A 23,501-nucleotide genomic window follows, 5' to 3' on the forward strand; every position below is an offset into this window, starting at 1 on the left:
AGCCTGGGCAACAGACTGAGACCCTGTCTAAAAAAAAAAAGAAAAAAAAAAAAAGCCAATGAGCCTGGCATGATGGCTCATGCCTCTAATCCCAGCACTTTGGGAGGCCGAGGTGGGTGCATCACAAGGTCAGGAAATCGAGACCAGCCGCATCTCTACTAAAAATACAAAAAAATTAGCCAGGCGTGGTGGTGGGTGCCTGTAGTCTCAGCTACTCCGGAGGCTGAGACAGGAGAATGGCATGAACCCGGGAACTGGAGCTTGCAGTGAGCCAAGATTGCACCACTGCACTCCAGCCTGGGCGACAGAGCAAGAATCTGTCTCAAAAAGAAAGAAAGAAAGAAAAAGGCCAATGGGGGCATCTACCATTCTAGTGCAACACCAAAGATGTAATTCCTCAATTCTTCGTGTTACATCTCTCACCCACTAAGATTACAGAAAACACAGCCAATATAGTCCCAGGATTTGTAGTAGGGAAAAAAAAAAACAACAATGGTGGCAAAGCTTTACACTCTTGCCTTGCCCTTTTGATTTCCTGAGCTGTGATTCGCACGGCCGCATAATGCTCCCTGCTCTCGAGGGAGGACCGCACAGGCAGGAAGGCCCATTCCACACACTGCTCGACAGACCCAGGGCTGTTGGGCCCCGGGAGCCATGGAAGAATAGGGCAGGCAGCCTCAGCACACACTGGGACATTCTCTAAGGAGCAGTGGGGCTGGGATCATAGACATGCTTGTGGCACATGTAAGCTGCCTCTCTGGGGACTTGCAGAAATAACAGGAAAGGGGATGCTCTGCAGGAGGGGAGGAGAAGTCCTCTGTGGGCCTGGGAGGCCAGAAGCCTAGGTTGTCAACATGGTTGTCAATAGGAAGGAGACTATCATGAATGCCTATGTATTTGCTTGCCCCTCACAGCAGTGTCCTTGGAAAGACCCCTATACCCCACCTCAGTCCCTATGGTCTGAGTGTGGCCCATCCCATCTGCCAGCTACAGAGTTTTTGCTGGAGGCCAGAGGGCTTCCATTCACCCAGGCCAGAGGGCCTGGCAAATGAGGACTATGAGTGGTTGGGCTCCTGGATGGAAAGGAAAGGCCAGGTAGAGCAGGCAGCAACCCCCGGATCCCACAGGAGCAACTGAGGGGTGGCAATCTGGGTTTCCAGGCAGACGAGATCCCGCCTAGGGTTGCCTCCACCTCGTGGGTGGAAAGTGGGGTGTGAGAGTGCAGGAGTTCCCCTGTGAAAAAGCTCACACAGAGGCCAAAGCCATGAAGCAACCAATTCCTTCGCAGCCAACTGCATTTTTACTGGCCTGTGATGCATGTGACACACCCAGTGCAGGTCACTCCATGAAGGACACGGATAAAAAGTCACATCTGGGCCGGGCGCGGTGGCTCACGCCTGTAATCATAGCACTTTGGGAAGCCGAGGCGGGTGGATCAGAAGGTCAGGAGTTGGAGACCAGCCTGGCCAAGATGGTGAAACCCCGTCTCTACTGAAAATAAAAAAAAAATCAGCAGGGCGTGGTGGCAGGCACCTGTAGTCCCAGCTACTCGGGAGGCTGAGGCAGGAGAATTCCTTGAACCTGGGAGGCGGAGGTTGCAGTGAGCTGAGATCGTGTCACTGCACTCTAGCCTGGGTGACAGAGCGAGACTCCATCTCAAAAAAAAAAAGTCACATCTGTGCCTAATCAAAGCCATTATCAAACTAACTTTGCAAGAGCAGAAACTTCCTTAAGTGTGAGTCAACCTTTGATGGAGGGTTTCAGCAAACACAACCACTAACAACATCTTCTTGTTCAAGCAGGAACAAGACAAGACATTCGGGCCTGGCTGGCTGGGCCTCAGGTCTGTAATCCCAGGACTTTGGGAGGCCAAGGTGGGCAGATCACAAGGTCACGAATTCTAGACCAGCCTGGCCAACACAGTGAAACCACATCTCTACTAAAATTACAAAAAGTAGCCAGGTGTGGTGTCTGGTGCCTGTAATCCCACCTACTTGGGAGGCCGAGGCAGGAGAATTGCTTGAACCCTGGAGGTGGAGGTTGCAGTGAGTCAAGATCATGCCACTGAACTCCAGCCTGGGTGACAGAGCCAGACTCCATCTCAAAACAAACAAACAAAAAAGACAAGACGTTCACCACTAACACTCTCTAACAAAGCTGAGGTTCAAACCAATGCTACAAAGAAAAGGAAGAGTACTAGAACGGAAGAAAAAATGCTTACTATGTGCGGACAACTAGAACTTTTGAATGATGAAATAGAATATAAGCAGTGTGAAAAGTGACAGGCTGGGAGAAACTGTTTTCAATGCACATAAAACCAATGGATTAATAGCCAACATTTATCAACAGTTTCTACAAAACCAATAGGGGGCCGGGCATGGTGGCTCATGCTTATAATCCTAGCACTTTGGGAGGCCACAGAGGGTGGATCACTTGAGGTCAGGAGTTTGAGACCAGCCTGGCCAACATGGTGAAACCCTGTCTCTACTAAAAATACAAAAATTAGCCAGGTGTGATGGTGCACGCCTGTAATCCAAGCTACTTGGGAGACTGAGACAGGAGAATTGTTTGTACCTGGGAGGTGGAGGCTGCAGTGAGCCGAGATAACTCCAGCCTGGGCGATGAGTGAAAGTCCGTCTCAAAAAAAAAAAAAAGAAAGAAAGAAAAAGAAAAAATTATTTAAATAAAGCTGAAAATTTAAATTTATTTTTTAAAAAAACTAATTACAGGTGTGTGTTGGAGTCAAAATGTGAAACTTGTGCTCAGCATTTGCTGAGGTTATTTAAGCCTTTACCTTTGTAGAAATAAAGTTTTCCAAAATAGTTACACAGGGCCAATTAGCTGGGCATGGTGACAGGAGCCTGTAATCCCAGCTACTTGGAAGGCTGAGGCAGGAGAATCTCTTGAACCCAGGAGGTGAAGGTTACAGTGAGCCGAGATCGCACCACCACTGCACTCCAGCCTGGGTGACAAAGTAAGACTCTGTCTAAAAAAAAAAAAAAAAAAAAAAAAAAAGGGAAAAAAAGATACCTCCCCCCTCAAAAAAGAAATTCCCAGAAGAAATGCAAATGGGTGATAAATATCCGAAAATGAGCACAATATCATCAGTCATTATGGAGATATAGATTGAATCTTAATGAGATACAAAATTTTACACACAGGATCTCTCCTCTAGAAATAGTCACACATGTGCACAAAGAGGTTCATACAAATTTATTCTTTGCAGCATCATCAGTCATGGTGAAAACTAAAAATTGACCTGAATGTTGGACCAACTGTATGCAGGGGTCAAAGTGACATGCAGCCACTTAAAGCATGGGGTGGAGCCACATGTACTGCCAGGGAAAGGCTGATGAAACACATTGTTAGATTAAAAAAAAAAAACAATGTGGGGGTGGGGAGGGTCGGGCACAGTGGCTCACACCTGTAATCCTAGCACTTTGGGAGGCCAAGTGGGGGCAGATCACAAGGTCAGGAGTTTGAGACCAGCCTGGCCAACATGATGAAACCCTGTCTCTACTAAAAATACAAAAATTAGCTGGTGTGGTGGCCTGTGCCTGTAATCCCAGCTACTCGGGAGGCTGAGACACAAGAATCACTTGAACCCAGGAGGCAGAGGTTACAGTGAGACAAGTTCGCGCATCTGCACTCCAGCCTGGCGACAGAGCAAGACTCAGTCTTAAAAAAAAAAAAAAGGAAAAAAAAAAAAACCAAGCCCTGGAGCATTACGTGTAGAATAAATTCATTTATGCTGTTTTAACAATATGTAAACACAAGAATAATGGACTTTCTCCAAGGCTGTAAGAAATGCGCATTTTATTTTTGTTTTTTAAGTGTACAATGGTATTGAGAAACCAACTATTAATATTTTATAAATGGATTTGTTGGGCTGGGCGCGGTAGCTCACGCCTGTAATCCCAGCACTTTGGGAAGCCGAGACGGGTGGATCACAAGGTCAGGAGATCAGACCATCCTGGCTAACATGGTGAAACCCCTTCTCTACTAAAAATACAAAAAAATTAGCCCGGCGTGGTGGCGGGCACCTGTAGTCCCAGCTACTTGGGAGGCTGAGGCAGGAGAATGGCGTGAACCCGGGAGGCGGAGCTTGCGGTGAGCCAAGATCGCGCCACTGCACTCCAGCCTGGGCGAAAGAGCAAGACTCTGTATCAAAAAAAAAAAAAAAAAAGTTGGTGTGAATTCTGTAAATGTTTGGTAGAGTTCAGCAGCAAAGCATTTGGGCCTGAGCTTTTCTTTGTGGTTAGTTTTTTTTTAATTACTAATTTGATCTCTTTTCTTTTTGTAGTTCTATTCAGATTTTCTGTTTCTTCTTGAGTTAGTTTTTTAGTTTGTGTCTTTCTAGGAACTTGTCTTTGTTATCTAGCATGTTGGCATAATCCCTCTTATTTCTCTAAGGTCAGTAATAATACCCCTGATTGGAGTCATTTCAGTCTTCAGTCTTTTTATTTTCTTGGTCAGTCTAGTTAAAGGCTTGTCAATTTTGCCCATGTACAGACTCAGCAGAACTCAAGGTGTCAAGAGACACCAGATGCCATCTGAGTCCCACTCTCATGTGTAGTGGTGGGTCAGTGAGCGCTCATCCCTCCATGCATGCTCCAGAATCACACTCTCCTCGCTTCCCCTCAATGACATTCAAATAGCATTGAAATTGACCCTGTGTAACTATTTTGGAAAACTTTATTTCTACAAAGGCAAAGGCTTAAATAACCTCAGCAAATGTTGAGCACAAGTTTCACATTTTGACTCCATTTAAAAAATTAAAACCAGCAGAATGATCAAACAATGACACATAATATCATTAGAAAATATATGTAGCATTGGCCGGGCACGGTGGCTCACACCTGTAATCCCAGCACTTTGGGAGGCTGAGGTGGGCAGATCATCTGAGGTCAGGAGTTCGAGACCAGCCTGGTCAACATGGTGAAACCCCATCTCTACTACAAATACAAAAATTAGCCGGGCATGGTGGCAGGCACCTGTAATCCCAGCTACTTGGGAGGCTGAGGCAAGAGAATTGCTTGAACCCAAGAGGCAGAGGTTGTAGTGAGCTGAGATCATGCCATTGCACTCCAGCCTGGGGGGACAAGAGCGAGACTTTGTCTTGAAAAAAAAAAATATGTAGCATCCTGGCCGGGTGCGGTGGCTCATGCTTGTAATCCCAACACTTTGGGAGGCCAAGGCAGGTGGATCACTTGAGGTCAGGAGTTCGAGACCAGCCTGGCCAACATGGTGAAACCCCGTCTCTACTAAAAATACAAAAAATTAGCCGGGCGCGGTGGCGGGCGCCTGTAGTCTCAGCTACTTGGGAGGCTGAGGCAGGAGAATGGCGTGAACCCAGGAGGTGGAGCTTGCAGTGAGCCGAGATAGTGCCACTGCACTTGGGCCTGGGCAAAAGGGAGAGACTCCGTCTCAAAAAAAAAAAAAATTAGCCAGATGTGGTGGTGTGTGCCTGTAGTCCCAGCTACTCTGGAGGCTGAGGCAGGAGAATCGCTTGAACCTGGGAGGCAGAGGTTGCAGTGAGCTGAGATCACGCCACTACACTCCAGCCTGGGAGACAGAACAAGACTCTGTCTCAAAAAAAAAAAAAAAGAAAGAAAGAAAGAAAGAAAATATATGTAGCATCCATGATCAACTTACTTTGAAGTCATTTTCCCTCTGTTAACTAAGATTATTTAACCAGCCTCCAAAGTGGATGACCTAAGTACTAAAACGTTAGAACCTGAAACCCAGACAGTCTCATAATTTTCAGAAGGACAAAAGGGTCCTTGTATCTGCCTTACTGCTATGGCTTCCTGAAGTCACTGCCTGGGCAAGGAAAGGACATCTCATGTGCCGTGCACTTAAAGGATATGGGCCGGTGGCCGTTCATTTCTTCTCTATAATAAAGAAGTGATAAAAGTTGGACTTAAGTCTTAATATCGGTGGTGGCCTGGACAAGGACAAGATAATAACATGAGAGAAGCAGCCTTCACAGCGACCTTTCCTTGAAACTCACATCTGTGCCCCTGCACAGAGTGTGCAAGTGTACACACACACACACACACCTGAACTAACCCCAAAATAGAGAGGTAGAGAGAGAGAGATCTGAGCAGAACTAAAAGTTCGATGCACAGCTCCAGCTGCAGCATCACCTGGAATCAGGCTCATCCAAGTCATAACAGTTTGTTCCAGAAAAGAACAAGTTTGACTGCAACTATTCACATTCTCTACAGTCTTTCCCTCAGATCCCGAGCTCATTTTGTCCATCAATTTGTGCATCAATTTTAGTGATAAGAACGTTGAGAAGCAGGAGGGCACTACACACGCACTCTCGGGACAGCCGTGATCCTGCAGGGAGGGAGGGAAAGACATAGAAGAGCAGTGAACATTATCTATGCCATGTGGAGGACTGAGGCTTGCTCTACTAATTACAGATGAGGAATCTAGCAGGTTGACTCTCAGATTTAAACAGTAAACAAAGAGTCAAAAACTTAAATAAAAGAGTAACTGTGGCTAGATCAAGGTGACATCAGCCTTGCTAGGCTGATGGCAGTGAGAAGCTCCTCCCTACCCATCAGAGATGAACAAATGAGTGAAGGAGGGTGCTATGGACTGAACTGTATCTCCCCCAAATTCATATGGTGAAGCCCTAACCCCAAATATCATTGTATCATTGGCAATGGGCCTTTGGGAGGGGTTAGGGTTAGATGAGGCCATGGGGGTAGGCTCCTCATGAAGGGGTTGGTAGCCTTATAAGGAGGGAAAGAGGGCTGTCTCTTTCTCCTCCATGTGAGGACACAGTGTGGTGGCTGGCTGCAAGCTAGGAAGGGGTCCTCACCAGATAGCAAATCAGCCAGCACCTTGATCTTGGATTCCCAGCTTCTAGAACTGTGAGAAATAAATTTCCATTTTTTAAGTCACCCAAACTATGCTATTTTGTTATAGAGACTCAAGAGAATTGATACAAGAAGCAATCACAGAGTTGGGTCTTAACTGAGCCCTGTGTCCGTTCCTACAGATTCAGAAAGGAATGATTGGGAGCATTGTCACTTTCACGGGACTACACCGTGTGTGTGTGTGTGTGTGTGTGTGTGTAATGGCTCTGACCTCAAAAAGGTCAGGAGTCCAGCCTAAGCAACATAAGAAGACTCCAGTTCTACAAAAAATTTAAAAATTAGCATAATGGTGCACAGCTGTAGTCCCAGCTCTTCAGGAGGCTGAGGCAGGAGGATCACTTGAGTCCAGGAGGTTGAGGCTATGGTGAGCTATGATTGTGCCACTACACTCCAGCCTGGGCAACAGAGTGAGACCTTGTCTCAAAAAAGAAAAAAAAAATAGAGGTTAGGACATGGCAAAGAAGAATGTCAATATAAAATAAGAGTATTACGCTACCTTCCACCTTCTGTCATTGCAGATGCTGAGACACATACAATAATCACACAATCCAGCAAGAAATACTTGCAAACTTATAATTATCTTACTAATAGGACACGCTAACCTCACAAAAATTTCCCAGATGCATTTTTATAGCACATATATTTTCACGGCAGCATTTCCCAGTGGATAATACTATTGTATAATCAATCTTATTGATATTTTGGAAGAGAAATGTAACATGGACCATGGGAGTCTATAAATTACTTTCTTGTTGGGAGCACATCAATCTAGTGAAGGAAAGAGTGTCCCAAGATGTCTGATTAGAGTGTTTTAGACCAACAATTTTCAAATCAATTGGTGCAGAATTCCTGACTGTTTCAGAGAAATGGAGCACTGGGATGGGAGGTCAGGGGAAGGGCTCCACGCTCCTCCAGCACCGCCCCTCACTCACTGCTGAGCCACTTTTATCTGGTTCACATACTGTACATAAAAATCGTGGGGTTTATGAGTATCTTATATTGTATATACTTTATGTTTTCATGTTACATATTTATATACTTCTATCTCTGCTAGAACTCATAAATTGACAAAAAATACTATTTATAATAGGATAAAAAAACTAAAAGATTGGGGGTACACTGAAACTACCAAATATTATTGAGATAAATCAAATAAAACAAAAATAAATGGAAGGCCGGGAGTGGTGGCTCATGCCTGTAACCCTAACACTTTTGGAGGCTGAGGCAGGCAGATCACTTGAGGCCAAGAGTTCGAGACCAGCCTGGCCAATATGGTGAAACCCAGTATCTACTAAAAATACAAAAAAAAAGTTAGCCAGGCATGGTGGTGCACACCTGTAATCCCAGCTACTGGGAGGCTGAGGTGGGAGGATTGCTTGAACCCAAAAGCCAGAGGTTGCTGTGAGCCGAGATTGCACCACTGCACACTCCAGCCTGGATGACAGAGCAAGACTCCATCTCAAATAAATAAATAAATGGAGAGATACTGTATTAGTCAGAGTTCTCCAGAGAAATAGAATATATTCTAAAAACACATATATATTCTGAGAAAGGGGGAGAGGGAGATTTATTATAAGGAATTTACTGGGCCAGGCGTGGTGGCTCATACTTGTAATCTCAGCCCTTTGCCCACAAAAAAGAAAAAAAAAATAAAAAGCTATTGGCCTGTGTGATTCTGGAGGCCAGCCAGTCTGAATATCTGCAGAGTGAGCCAGCAGTAAGGAGAGTTGGGGACTGAAGGCTTCAGGCTGAGGCAGGGAGGCGTAAGACCCAGGAAGAACCAGTGTTTCCATCTGAGTCTGAAGGAAGGAAGACACCAATGTCCCAGCTCAAAGGCAGGCAGGAGGAACCTTCTCTTACTTGAGGAGCCTTTTTGTGACTCTTTTTTCTCTTGGCGTTTCATTGTGGATGCTTTCTATTGCTATGTAGTTAACTTCACTACTACTTATTCTGCAGTGTCTAATCTATTAATCCCATTCAGTTAGGATGAATTCCTAATCCTATCAATTCTACATTTCATCTCAGACATTGTGGTTTTTACTTCTAGAAGTTCAACTTGAGTCTTTTTTATATTTTCTATGTCACTACTTAACATGTTCGATCTTTCCTGTAGCTTCTTGAATGTATCAAATGCAGTTATAACTGTTGTAATGTTCTTGTTTGCTCATTCTATATCTACGTTATTTCTGGGTCAGTTTTGATGATTTTTCTCCTCATTGTGGATCTTATTTTCTTATTCCTTTGCATGCTAGGCGATTTTTTTTATTACCAATGTGATTGTCAGGTGCTAGACTTTTTTATATTCCTAAAATAATCTTGAGTTTTGGACATAGTTCATTTCTTTTTTTTTTTTTTTTCTTTTTTTTTTTTTTTTTTTTTTTTGAGACAGAGTCTTGCTCTGTCACCCAGGCTGGAGTGAAGTGGCACGATTTTGGCTCACTGCAACCTCTGCCTCCTGGGTTCAAGTGATTCTCCTGCCTCAGCCTCCCGAATAGCTGGGATTACAGGCGCCCACCACGACGCCCAGCTAATTTTTGTATTTTTAGTAGCAACAGGGTTTCACTGTGTTGGTCAGGCTGGTCTTGAATTCCTGACCTCCTGATCCACCTGCTTCAGCCTCCCAAAGTGCTGGGATTACAGGCGTGAGCGACCGCGCCCAGCCATAGTTCATTTCTTAAAAACAGTTTGATCCTTTTAGATCTTGCTTTTAAACTTTGCAAAGCAGGACCAGGTCAGCATTTAGTCTCTGGTCAATTTATCCTCATAACAAACTGACTTTTCCCCATTTATCCAGCTGTCTTTCAATATTAAAAGTTGGAGTTTTCAAGGGAAAAATTATCTTCACAACTGAGGCAAAACCCTTCTGGGTGTTCTGCCTGACTGCTGGGGGAGGAGGCTCTGTCTCAGGTCCCAGGTGAGCTCTGAGGAGTGGGCTTTGGATCATCCCAGGTGACTCTTTCCCCAGCCTCAGGTGCTTTTCTCACACTCATATTAATCTGTACTGAGCTGGATACTCAATGGGGACCTTTCTTACTGTGCAGCTCTCTCCTCTCCAGCACTCTGCCCCACAAAATCCAGCCACCCTGGCCTCCCAGATTCCCAGCTCTGCCTCCCAAGTCAGGGACGCTGTGGGCTCTTCCTGGGTTCTCCCTCCCATGCCACAACCTGGAAACTCCCTGCACGCAGCAAGCTGGGGCGTCTGCGGGACTCAGCTCCCTTGTTTCCCGTCTTCACTGCTTGATATCTGTGGTTTTATATCTTCTGTCTGGATTTTTGGTTGCTTCAGGTAAGAGAATATATTTGGTCCCTGTTAAAGAAATGTCTATCCTTATCTGTGCAAGTACCCTATAGCAAAACAAGTGAAATTATGAACAAGTATTTCATCATGGACTTTTTCATGTTGTTGAAGCAACTGCCAATATGATGCAGGAGATTCAAACCACTACAAAGAGGAAATAATGAGGACACAGAAAATATTTGATAAGGAAATATTTTTTTAATGACTAGCAGACCTTGGAAAAGAAGTAGAAGGAAAGAAAATCACAAAAATAAAAGCAAAACTGGAAGTAATACAAGGGAGACTAAGCATTGCCAAAAACCCAGGAAGAGCCGGAGAAAAGAGAATTAGAAAAGCAGGAAAAAGGAAATGGAAGCAAATAATTAAAAAAAAAAATCAGAGAGAAACTAACTGCTATGGATGAATGGCAATGGCGGCCTAATTTATGTATAAGATGAAAACAAAAATAATGAGACAAACTAAATGTTTAAAAATATAACTCAAGAAAGTGTTCCAGAACTAGGAGAAGACATAAATCTACCATGTCCAAGAAAAAATTGACACAAAGCATTCAACACTGAGGCATATTCCAAAAAGCCTGTATAGGCTGGGCACGGTAGCTCACACCTGTAATCCCAGCACTTTGGGAGGCCATGGCGGGTGGATCACCTGAGGTCAGGAGTTCAAGACCAGCCTGGCCAAAATGACGAAACCCCCATCTCTACTGAAAATACAAAAATTAGCCAGGCGTGGTGGGGTGTGCCTGTAATCCCAGCTAATCAGGAGGCTGAGGCAGGAGAATAGCTTGAACTCTAGCTAGGAGGCGGAGGTTGCAGTGAGCCAAGATCGTGCCATTGCACTCCAGCCTGGGCAACAAAGTAAGACTCTGTCTCAAAAAAAGAAAAGAAGAAGAAAACAAAAAGCCTGTGTACATCAAGGTAAAAAGTTCAAGTCACCCATAAGTAGAGGCAGCAGGGAGTGGATGAGACTGACCCCAAGGCTCTGCCCATCAATGTTCAATGCTAGAAGACGGTGGAGCAAGTATAAATGTGCTCAAGGAAAGAACAAATAGCCTGAGAACTTTATATACAGCCAAGCTGTCATTTGAGAATTAAGGTAAAAGATTAAAAAGCCTCAGCCTCCTGTTTTCCATAAGTTTGTCTTTAGAAACTACCAAAGAATGAATGTCAGCCAACCAAACATAACAGGAAAAACTATTGCAAAAAAGAAGCTGGTTGTGGCAGCTCACACCTGTAATCCTAGCACTTTGGGAGGCTGAGTGCAGGAAGATCACTTGAGCCCAGGAGTTCAAGACCAGCCTGGACAACATAGTGAGACCCCATCTCTACAAAAAAAATACAAAAATTAGCCAGGTGTGGTGGCACGTGCCAAGTAGTCCCAGTTACTTGGGAGGCTGAGGTGGGAGGATCAATTGAACCCAGGAGGTTGAAGCTGCAGTGAGCCAAGATCGCGCCATTGCACTTCAGCCTGGGCAACATAGCAAGACCCTGTCTCAAAAAAAAGCAGGGGTGGGCCGGGTGTGGTGGCTCATGCCTGTAATGCCAACACTTTGGGAGGCTGAGGCAGGTGGATCACGAGGTCAAGAGATCGAAACCATCCTTGCCAATATGGTGAAACCCCATCTCTACTAAAAATACAAAAATTAGCCAGGTATGGTGGCACGCACCTGTAGTCCCAGCTACTCAGGAGGCTGAGGCAGGAGAATCGCTTGAACCCGGGAGGCAGAGGCCGCAGTGAGCCAAGTTTGCGCCACTGCACTCCAGCCTGGCCACAGATCAAGACTCAGTCTCAAAAAAAAAAAAGTGGGGGTGGCAAGAATAGGACTAACATTAAAACAAATATGATTACAGAATAATACAAATACTATAAATACTGGCAACTAAATATAATAATCAAAAATTGGAAAGGGAAGGGAGAGAAGTTGGCAGCTGACAGCTTTCACATGAGATCCCCCTGCCTGAGGTTAAGTCCTTTCTGGGGGCAGTGCACATGCAACGCTGGTCCATGCACGCGTCCGAGGGCCCAGTGCCCTCCCTGGATCCGCAGCACTCTAAAGGGCCTCCCCAGCTTCAGAGCACCTCAGGGACTGGCTGCAGCTTCTACTGTGACCACCTCACATCTCAACCCTCTTCTGGGGTGCAGAGGCCCTGCCACTTGGGCCACACAACTCAGGAAAGCCTATGATATTAGAGGTATCTGCGGTAAGGAAAGACAGCGGGTGGAGCAGTGTCTTAAGGCAGGTCCCTCCGGGACTGCCAGGCCTTAAGCAATGCCCTGTTGGCTGGAGCAGACAATTACACCTTTCGAGAATGGCTCTTGGTGCACTACTGGCCTTGGGAGAGAGAGTGTGCATGATCATAGCCAACCAGGTGGCCGAGCAGCCAGGGCTGCCACGATGGCAGGCTCTGTCAGACCTACCAAGCCACAGGTCCAGTGAGCCCATCACCTCACCTTGCAGGGAGCAAGCCACTGGGAAGGGAAGGGGTGCCCGGGGTCGGGCACAATCCGGACCAGAAGGGGCAGCGAGCTCACAAGCCAGCGCTCTGAACATCACATCACCCCCATCATCACCTCAGTGTCCTCCCCTGGTGCACACCTGTGGCCACACTGGGAGGCAGAAGTCTCTGGACCAGCTCATCCAGGAAAAGCAAGGCCCACATAGCTCCAGTGCTGGTCCCTGGAGCGCACCACAGCCCCACCTAGGGCAGCCCCTGGCCCACACCCACCATCCCTGCGGCCTGAAATTGGAACACACAGGGACTTGTGGAAGAGGCAGCAGGCTCGGCTGGCAGGGAGGGGCCTGAAGGAAAACAACGGGGAAGCCAGAGACATGGAGGATGAAGGAAGGGGCCGCGGCGGCCCTGTGGGAGTGGCACAGAGCGCGGGCACCACACCCACCACAGAAGAGACACCCAACACCCAGGCAAGCAGAGCAGCTCAGCAGCGACATCAGCGGGTCTGTCATCAGCCACCTTGGGGCCGGCACAGCAGGCGCCTGCAGAGAGTGTCAACAGTAGAAGGAAAGGGGGATGCCGCAGGGCCACAGCCTGGGCTTCCACTCCCCAAGGCCACTCTTCCAACCGCCGCTGTTCAGTGTCCCACCCACTTGTGACAGCGACTGACACAGGGCCCTGTACACCACCATGCCAGAGATGGTCAACCAGATCCCTGGGGCACAGAGGGTCTGCTGGAGCCCCTTCCCTGGGAAGGGTGGCTTCACCCTGCCTGGAACAGGTATCCCCTCGGGATGGGTCAGCCCTTCCTGCTTCACACCCTGTTCCTAGGGGCAGCCAGGACCAGGACTGTCTGGCGGACATAAAGGCCCAGCTCCCTAAATTCAGACGGTTCTGGAGGGCCGTCCCTCTGTTGTGACTGCATCACAGCTCACATTCTCCCTCTGCCCAATCCTGATCTTTTTACTCCCAGGAGTGTTGCTCCCAGGAGCAATTCTCAACAACCTCTCTGCATGAAAAGCTCCACCTCACAGCCCGCGTCCTGGAAACCTACTTGCAACAGGGAGCCAGGCTAGAGACAGAAAGACCAGCCCAGGCCAGTGTGTGTGGGCACCTCTCCACACACCTCGCTGTTGGTCTGGACCAGACGGCTAGGCACAGTCTAGTGTTAGGTTCTCAAAGACAAAGCAGTTGATTCTGATCTCTGAGTTTCCATCAAGGGATTCAGGCAGCAGCTCACAGACCTGAAGGTGCATCCAGGGTCTGGGCCTCTGGATTAGAGAATCAGGATTCCAAGAGAGAGCAAGAAGAAAGCTGTTAAACTGGCAAATACACTTAACAACAACAAGGACCCCATTTGCAGCCACAGGCTGTGATGTAACTTGCATTAAGTAAATAAAAATCATAAAATAAAATATGCCCCGTGTGAATTTTAAAACAACCAGAACAGAGGCTGGGCATGGTGGCTTATGCCTATAATCCCAGCACTTTGGGAGGCTGAGGAGGGCAGATCACCTGAGGTCAGGAGTTTGAGACCAGCCTGGCTAACATGGTGAAACCCCATCTCTACTAAAAATACAAAAAATTAGCTGGGCGTGGTGGTACATGCCTGTAGTCCCAGCTACTCGGGAGGCTGAGGCAGGAGAATCGCTTGAACCCAGGTGACAGAGGTTCCAGTGAGCTGAGAACGCACCACTGCATTCCAGCCTGGGCGACAGAGCAAGACTTTGTCTCAAAAAAAACAAAACAAAACAAAAAAAAAAACACAGAACTGCTTGGCTTGAATATGACAGCAAGGATGAGAACATCAGTCTTCTGACTTGGAAAATGGGTTGTGTCTGGAGGAGAGCTTATTATTAAACTGGATTAAACCACACTAAAATAATGTCTCTGCAGTCAGCTAGGTGATCCCTATCAACAGTCTGCAGTGAGTTGATCCATAGTGACACAAAGCAAGGTGCTGTTCTTAAGGTGCTATTCACAAGGTGCTATTCTTAATCCCCGCAAAACATGAAAATAGGCAAAGTCATACAAATCCCGAAATGACTTAAATATGGCTAATATGGCTCCCTAAGAAAACTGCCAACTCTGATAAGTCAAGGAGAAATAGAGATTTAGTTACTGTATTCCCCTTTCCATTCTGCTTTCCCTTTCTTTCCTTTTTTTTTTTTTTTTTTTAGATGGACTCTTGCTCTGTTGCCCAGGCTGGAGTGCAATGGCACAATCCCGGCTCACTGCAACCTCCATCTCACAGGTTCAAACAATTCTTCTGCCTCAGCCTCCCGAATAGCTGGGATTACAGGCACCTGCCATCATGCCTGGCTAATTTTTGTATTTTTGTAGAGACAGGGTTTCACCATGTTGGCCAGGCTGGTCTTGAACTCCTGACCTCACGTGATCTGCCTGCCTCTGCCTCCCAAAGTGCTGGGATTACAGGCATGAGCCACTGTGCCCAGCCTCTTTCCTCTTTTCTCAGAGGTCTCTTTTCCTGCCACAAAAGCCAGAAATTACCAAATAAAAACAAGCCCTTGAAATCATATAAGGCTATTTGCAAGGCCTCACACAAAAAGATGATTCTGATATCTGTCTTCCTAGAACTTTAATTTTTATAGATGCCATATTTATAAACTTCATATTAATCCTAATATCTCTATTCAGTTTATCAAATGAATATAGCAAGATATCTAAGCAATTCAATATTTTAAATTTTCTTATAATTTTATCACAATTCACTAAATGATCTTCAATATATTGAAACAAGATAAACCCTGTAGATATAAAGACTATAGTCAAATCCCTGTTGAGACATAACCAAATAAAGTGGCAAAAGTGATAAAATAATAATTTAGGGCCCTAGAGAAAATATGGGTTCTAATTCAATACTGGAAATACTAGAAATTCAATCAGAAAGCAGACAATAGCCCTCCTGGCATTTGGTTTTCTCAACCAATATTCTTATGTTAACCAACAGTTTTATGTCCCTGGGTGACTCTGGTACATTCTCTGTTTGCTTATCTAAGATCAGTCTCTGTTTACAATGGGTTTTCCTTTTTTTAAAACTGCCAGGGGCCAGGCACAGTGGCTCATGCCTGTAATCCCAGAACTTTGGGAGGCAGAGGCAGGCAGATCACTTGAGGTCAGGAGTTCTAGACCAGCCTGGACAATATGGTAAAACCCCGTTTCTACTAAAAATATAAAAATTAGCCAGGTGTGGTGGTACGTGCCTGTAATCCCAGCTACTCAGGAGACTGAGGCAGGAGAATCACTTGAAACCAGAAGGCGGAGGTTGCAGTGAGCCAAATGGCGCCACTGCACTCGAGCCTGGGCAGCAGAGCAAGCTTCCATCTCAATCAATCAATCAATCAGTTAATCAATAAAAATAAAACTGCCAGGATCATTTGAGGAAACTCTATCCATAGTTTCTCTGAACACGGTTGCCACATATTGAAATGGTACATAGCATTTCATAAAAGGAAGTGTGGGCGTGCTCCCCTCGCAGGTTTCTGAACCCTCATCCGTGCCTCCCACAGCCAGGCTGGCTCCACCTCACCGCGTGTCTTCCACCAACAGACTCAGAACTACAAGGGAAGGGAGTCGTACTCAAGGTAACCTACTTTTTTAAGAGCAGCAGAGGAAGACAAAGGGATTCAGAACTATCTAGGTTTCACTTATGTGTTCACAGCATGATATAAAAAGTGAATCTTCAGGAGAATCAAAAAGGAAAAGCACCTTCATGCTCTGAGGACATGCATTTGGTTTCTGATGAGTCTCTCTAGAGACCTGTGTTTTTATGCACACACTCCTCTCGCCCAAGCTGGACTCCCTCCATGTACACAGCACTGAATGCTATGGTCGGCTCTGATTTCTGTTGTGTCACATGAAAGGCAATTGCAATAAAACATGTATGCACATTTTTTACATTTATAAAATGCCTGATACTAAACAAGTCTGGTATTTGCAAAATTTCAGCTTTTATTTAGCAAAACCAAAAGTAAAACAAACAAATGCCCTGTTTCTCTTAGGAACTGCCTACTGGCAAAAACAGTTCTGGTCAAACACAGGAATTTTTGCTCCCAGAAGGCCAAGATAACACATGTGCCTATAAATAGCAAAGAAGCTGCTCTGGAAAGTAACACATGAAAATGGGCTATGTCAAGCTTCTTTCTCTCTGAGTCTTGCATCAGCCCCAGTGAATTTCCTCAAATGGCTGCCTTGCTGAGCCTGCTTCTTTTCAAGGCAGTCTTGTCACCTCCAGCTATTACCTTCACTACCAGGTCAGAAGAAACAGAGATGGGCTTTTTGCAGGTAATCCTTTATCCAGAGCACTGCCAAGTGACACCATTACTCACTCAGATTAGTACTGTTTTTCTCTGAATCATCAAGGCTGTTAACTTTAACAATACAATAGAAAGCAGTATGTTATTCAGGTGTTCTTTATTTAGCTTAAGTTTTAGGTGTCTCCACTACTTCCCAATTCAGCCGGATGGGAATTGACAACTTACTTGATGAGCTGGTATTTCAAAATTCAGTCAGCTCCAGTTTTAGCAATATTCCACTCCTTTCTTTGCATATTGCCAACCAGGAACGTCAGTCCTGGAAAAACCGAGGAGGCAGAGTAAGATGGTAGAACAGGTGGCTCCACCAGTCTTCCTTCCCCTGCAAGGACACCAGTTTAACAACCATCTACACACACACACACACACACAAAACCTTTATGAGAACCGAAAATCAGGTGGACACTCACAGTACCTGGTTGTAACTTCATATCACTGAAAGAGGCACTGAGGAGTTAGGAAAAACAGTCCTGAATTGCCAATGCCACCCCTCCCCAACCCCTGGCAGTGGCTGCATGGTGCCCAGAGCATCTCTGTGCACTGGGGAGAGGGAGAGCATAGCAGTCGTGAGGCCTCAAACTCAATGCTACCCTGTTACAGCAGAAAAAGAAAGCCAGACCAAACTCAGCTGATGCTCACCCAGGAAGGCAGCATTTAAATCAGCCCTGGCCAGAGTGGAAATGCCCATCTCAGCGATCTGAATCTGAGTTCCTACAAGCCTTGCCACCATAAGCTGAAGTGCTCTGGCACCCTACATCAACTAGAAAGGCACTCTAGGTCATAAGGACTGCAACTTCTAGGACAATCCTAGTGCTCAACTGTGCCCAGAGCCAGAGGACTGGGGGGGCACATGGCATACTGAGACACCAGCCAGGGCAGCTAAGGGAGTGCTGGCATCACTCCTCGCTTAACCCCAGGCTGCACGGCTTGTGGCTCCAAACAAAACCCCCTTTGTTTGCTTGAGGAGAGAAGACAGATGGGTGGGGTGGACTTTGTCTTGTATCTTGGATGTCGGCTCAGCCCTAGCAGGATAGGGCACTGGGCAGAGTCACGAGGCCCCCTTTCCAGGCCCTAGTGCCTAGATGATATTTCTAGACACACTCTGGGCCAAAAGGAAACCTGCTGCCTTGAAGGGAAGGACCCAGTCCTGGCGGATTCATCACCTGCTAACTGAAGAGCCCTTGAGCCCTGAATAACCAGCACTGACACCCAGGTACTACATTAGGGCCTTGGCTGAGACTCTGAGGCTCAGCACATTCCCAGCTGTGGTGGCTATGGGGCAAGACTCCTTCCACTTGAGGAAAGGAGAGGAAAAAGTAAAGGGGATTTTGTCTTGCACCTTAGGTACCAGCTAGGCCACAGGGGAGTAAAGCACCAAGTGAGCTGTTGGGTCCCTGATTCCAGGACTTGGCCAGAGGGGTGCCTGCTGCCCTGACGGGTGAGTCCTCAGCCAGATAGCATTCACCACAAGCTGAATGAAGAGCACTTGGGACTCAACAGAACATTGGCAATAGTCTGGCAGTACTCCCTGTGGGTGGTCATGGGGTGAGGCTCTGCTGCCTTGGAAAGGGGAGGGAAGAGTGGGAAAGACTGCATCTTGTGGGTTCAGTGCCAGTTTAGCCACAGTACAGTAGAACACAAAGTAGACTTCTAAGGTTTTTTACTCTAGTTCCTGGCTCCCAGACAGCACCTTTAGACCTGTCCAGGGCCTAGGAGAACTTGCCAGCTTGAAAGGAAGGTCACAGGCCTGGCTGGCTTTGCTACCAGCTACTTGTAGAGTCCCAGGGCCTTAAGAAAGCATGGGTAGTAGCCAGGGAGTGGCTACAGCAGGCCTTGAGCAAGACCCAGTTCTGTGCTGGCTTCAGGTCTGACCCAGCACGGTCCTAGTGGTGGTGGCCACAGGGGTACTTGTGTCTCTCATCCCCAGGTCCATGTAGCTCAGAACCGAGAGAGAATTTTCATTTGTTTGGGAGAAAGTAAGGGAAAAGAACAACAGTCTGCCTGGTAATCCAGGGAATTCTTCCAGATCTTGTCCAAGACCATCAAGGCCATACCTCTACAAGTCTACAAGAACCACAGGGGCTTGGGCTGACCCCCAATGCAGATACATCTTAGATAAAAACATTTAAGTCCTTTTGAATATCCAGAAAGCATTCTCAAGATGGACAGATTCAAACAAGCCCAGACTGAGAAAACTACAATACATACCTAACTCTTGAATGCCCAGACACAAACGAACATCTGCAAGTATCAAGACCATCCAGGAAAACATAACCTCCCCAAATGAATTGAATAAGTCACCGGGCATGAATCCTGGAGAAACAGAGATATGTGACCTTTCAGACAGAGAATTCAAAATAGCCATCTTGAGAAAACTCAGAGAAAGTCACGATAACACAGAGAAGGAATTCAGAATTCTATCAGATAAAGAGATTGAAATAATTTAAAAGAATCAAGCAGAAATTCTGGAGCTGAAAAATGCAATTGGCATACTAAAGAATGCATCAGAGTCTTTTAAAAGCAAAACTGATCAAGCAGAATTAGTGAGCCTGAAGACAGACTATTTGAAAATACACAGAGAAGGCTGGGCATGGTGGCTCATGACCATAATCCCAGCACTTTGAGAGGCCGAGGCAGATGGATTAACTGAGGTCAGGAGTTCAAACCAGCCTGGCCACCATGGTGAAACCCATCTCTACTAAAAATACAAAAATTAGCTGGGTGTAGTGACGGGTGCCTGTAATCCCAGCTACTCAGGAGCCTCAGGCAGGGGAATTGCTTGAACCTGGGAAGCGAAGGTTGCAGTGAGCTGAGATCACACCACTGCATTCCAGCCTGGGCAACAGAGCGAGACTTCACCTCAAAAAAAAATAGAAAGAAAAAAAGAAAATACACAGAGGAGACAAAAAAAAAAGAATTTTTTTTTAAAGTGAAGCACACCTAAAGGATTTAGAAAATAACCTCAAAGAGTCAAATCTAAGACTTACTGGCCTTAAATAGGAGGTAGAGAAAAACATAGGGGTAGAAAGTTTATTCAAAGGAATAAAAACAGAATTTCCCAAACCTAGAGAAAGACATAAATATCCAAGTACAAGAAAGTTAAAGAACACAAAACAGATTTAACTGAAAGAAGACTACCTCAAGACGTTTAATAAACAAACTCCCAAAGGTCAAGGATAAAGAAAGGATCTTAAAAGCAGGAAAAAAAAAACACATACAATGGAGCTCCATTACATCTGACAGCAGACTTTTCAGTGGAAACCTTACAGGCCAGGAGAGAGTGACATAACATATTTAAAGTGCTGAAGGAAAAAACTTCTACCCTAGAATGGTATATCTGGTGAAAATATCCTTCAAACATGAAGGAATAATAAAGATTTTCCCAGACAGGCAAAAGGTGAGAGATTTCATCAATGCCAGACCTGTCTTACAGGAAATGCTAAAGGGAGGACTTTGATCAGAAAAAATAAAGGACATTATGAGCAATAAGAAATCATCTGGGGGCCGGGCGTGGTGGCTCACGCCTGTAATCCCAACACTTTGGGAGGCCGAGGCAGGTGGATCACGAGGTCAGGAGATCGAGACCATCTTGGCTAACATGGTGAAACCCTGCCTCTACTAAAAATACAAAAAATTAGCCAGGCGTGGTGGCAGGCACCTGTAATCCCAGCTACTCGGGATGCTGAGGCAGGAGAATGGCATGAACCCGGGAGGTGGAGCTTGCAGTGAGCCAAGATAGCACCACTGCAGTCTGGCCCGGGCGAAAGAGCAAGACTCCGTCTCTAAAAAAAAAAAAAAAAGAAATCATCTGAAGGTTCAAAACTTGCTGGTAATAATAAGTACTCAGAAAAACACAGAATATTATAATACTGTAACTGTGGTGTTTAAAGTACTCTGAAGTAGAATGACTAAATAATGAACAATCAAAAATAATAACCACAAGAAGAAAAATAATAATAACTACAACAACTTTTGAGACACAGACAGTACAATAAAATATAAATAGAAACAACAAAAAGTGTAAAAGTGAGGAGATAAAGTTAAGGCATAGAGTCTTTATTAGTTTTCTTTTTGCTTGTTTGTTTCTTTATGCAAACAGTGGTATCAGTTTAAAATAATAAGTTATAAGATAGTATTTGTGAGCTTCATAGTAACCTCAAATAAAAAAATTCAATGAATACACAAAAAATAAAAAGCAAGAAACTAAATCGTATCACCTGGGAAAATCATCTCCACTAAAAGGAAGACAGAAAAGAAAGAGAAGACCACAAAATGACCAGAAAACAAATAACAAAATGGCAGGAGTAACTTCTTACATATCAGTAATAACATTGAAAGCAAAGGGACTAAACTCTTCAATCAAAAGATATAGAGTGAATGAATGGGTAAAAAAATAAAAAAATAAAATAAATTTTAAAAAATAATCTGTTGCCTACAAGAAACACACTTTACCGTAAAGACACACATAGACTGAAGGGATGGAAAAAGATAAAATTCCATGCCAAAGGAAACCAAAAAAGAACAGGAGTAGCTGTATTTATATCAGAAAAAAATAGATTTAAAGATAACTATAAGAAGAGACAAAGAAGGTCACTATATGATAAAGAGATCAATTCAACAAGAGGATATAACAATTTTAAATATATATGCACTCAACACTGGAACACCCACATATATAAAGCAAATATTATTAGAGCTAAAGGGTGTCATAGGCCCCAATACAATAATAACTAGAGAATTTAACACCCCACTTTTAGCACTGGACAGATCTTTCAGACCAAAAGTCAACAAAGAAACATTGGACTTAATCTGCACTATAAACCAAATGGACCTAATAGATTAATAGATATTTACAGAACATTTCATCCAATGGCTGCAGAATACACATTCCTCTTTTTTTTTTTTTTTTTTCTTTAGATGGAGTCTAACTCTATTGCCTAGGCTGGAGTGCAGTGACATGATCTCGGCTCACTGCAACCTTCGCCTCCCAGGTTCAAGCAATTCTCATTATTCCTAAGTAGCTGGAATTACAGAAGTGCACCACCATGCCTGGCCAAATTTTGTATTTTTAGTAGAGACTAGGTTTCACCATGTTGCCCAGGCTGGTCTCAAACTCCTAAGCTCAGGTGTTCTGCCAGCCTTGGCCTCCCAAAGTGCTGGGATTACAGGCATGAGCCACCACACCTGGGCCAGAATACACATTGTTTTCTTCAGCATGTACATCATTCTCAAAAATAGACCATAGGTTAGGTCATAAAACAAGTCTAAAAACATTCAAAAAAATGAAATAATATCAAGCATCTTCTCTGACCACAATGGAATAAAATTAGAAACTAATGACAAGAAGAATTTTGGAAACTATACAAATATATGGAAATTAAACAATATGCTCCTGAATGACCAGTAAGTCAATGAAGAAATTAAGAAGGAAATTGAAAAATTTCTGGCAACAAATGATAAACAAAACACAGCATACCAAAATCTTAGTACTATAAAAGCAGGAATAACAGGAAAGTTGATAGTTATAAGTGCCTATATCAAAAAAGAAGAAAAACTTCAAAGAAACAATCAAAAGATACATCCTAAAGAATTAGAAAAGCAAGAGCAAACTGAACCCAAAATTAGTAGAAGAAAAGAAATAATAAAAATCAGAGAATAAATAAATGAAATTGAAATGAAGAAAACAATACAAAAGATCAATGAAACAAAAAGTTGGCTTTTTTGGGAAGTTAAACAAAATTGGCAAACCTTTAGCCAGACTAAGAAAAAAAGAGAGAAGGTCCAAATAAATAAAATCATAGATGAAAAAGGATACATTAACAGCTGATACCACAGAAATTCAAAGGATCATTAGTAGCTGCTATGAGCAACTATATCCCAATTAAATTGGAAAATCTAGAAGAAATGGACAAATTCCTAGACATATACAACCTACCAAGACTGAACCACGAAGGAAACCACAATCTGAACAGACCAGTAACAGATAACAAGATCAAAGCCATAAAAAAGTCTCCCACTAAAGGAAAGTCTGGCACTTTGACAGGCTGAGGCAGGCAGATCACCTGAGATCAGGAGTTCAAGACCAGCCTGGTCAACATGGTGAAACCCCATCTCTACTAAAAATACAAAAATTAGCTGGGAGTGGTGGCACACACCTGCAGTCCCAGCTACTTGGGAGGCTAAAGCAAGAGAATTGCTTGAACCCAGGAGGTGGAGGTTGCAGTGAGCTGAGATCGCACCACTGCACTCCAGCCTGGGTGACAGAGTGAGACTCCATCTCAAAAAAAAAAAAAAAAACAAAAAAAAAAAGAAAAGCCCAGAACCCAATGGCTTCACTGCTGAATTCTACCAAACATTTAAAGAACTAATACCAACCCTACTCAAACTATTCCAAAAAATAGAGGAGGAGGGAATCCTTCCAAACTCATTCTACAAGGCCGGTATTACCCTGATACCAAAACCAAATAAAGACACATGAAGGAAGGAAGGAAGGAAGGAAGGAAGGAAGGAAGGAAGGAAGGAA

Source organism: Hylobates moloch, unplaced genomic scaffold, assembly GCF_009828535.3.
Source record: "Hylobates moloch isolate HMO894 unplaced genomic scaffold, HMol_V3 SCAFFOLD_9, whole genome shotgun sequence".
In the NCBI taxonomy this organism is placed as follows: Eukaryota; Metazoa; Chordata; class Mammalia; order Primates; family Hylobatidae; genus Hylobates; species Hylobates moloch.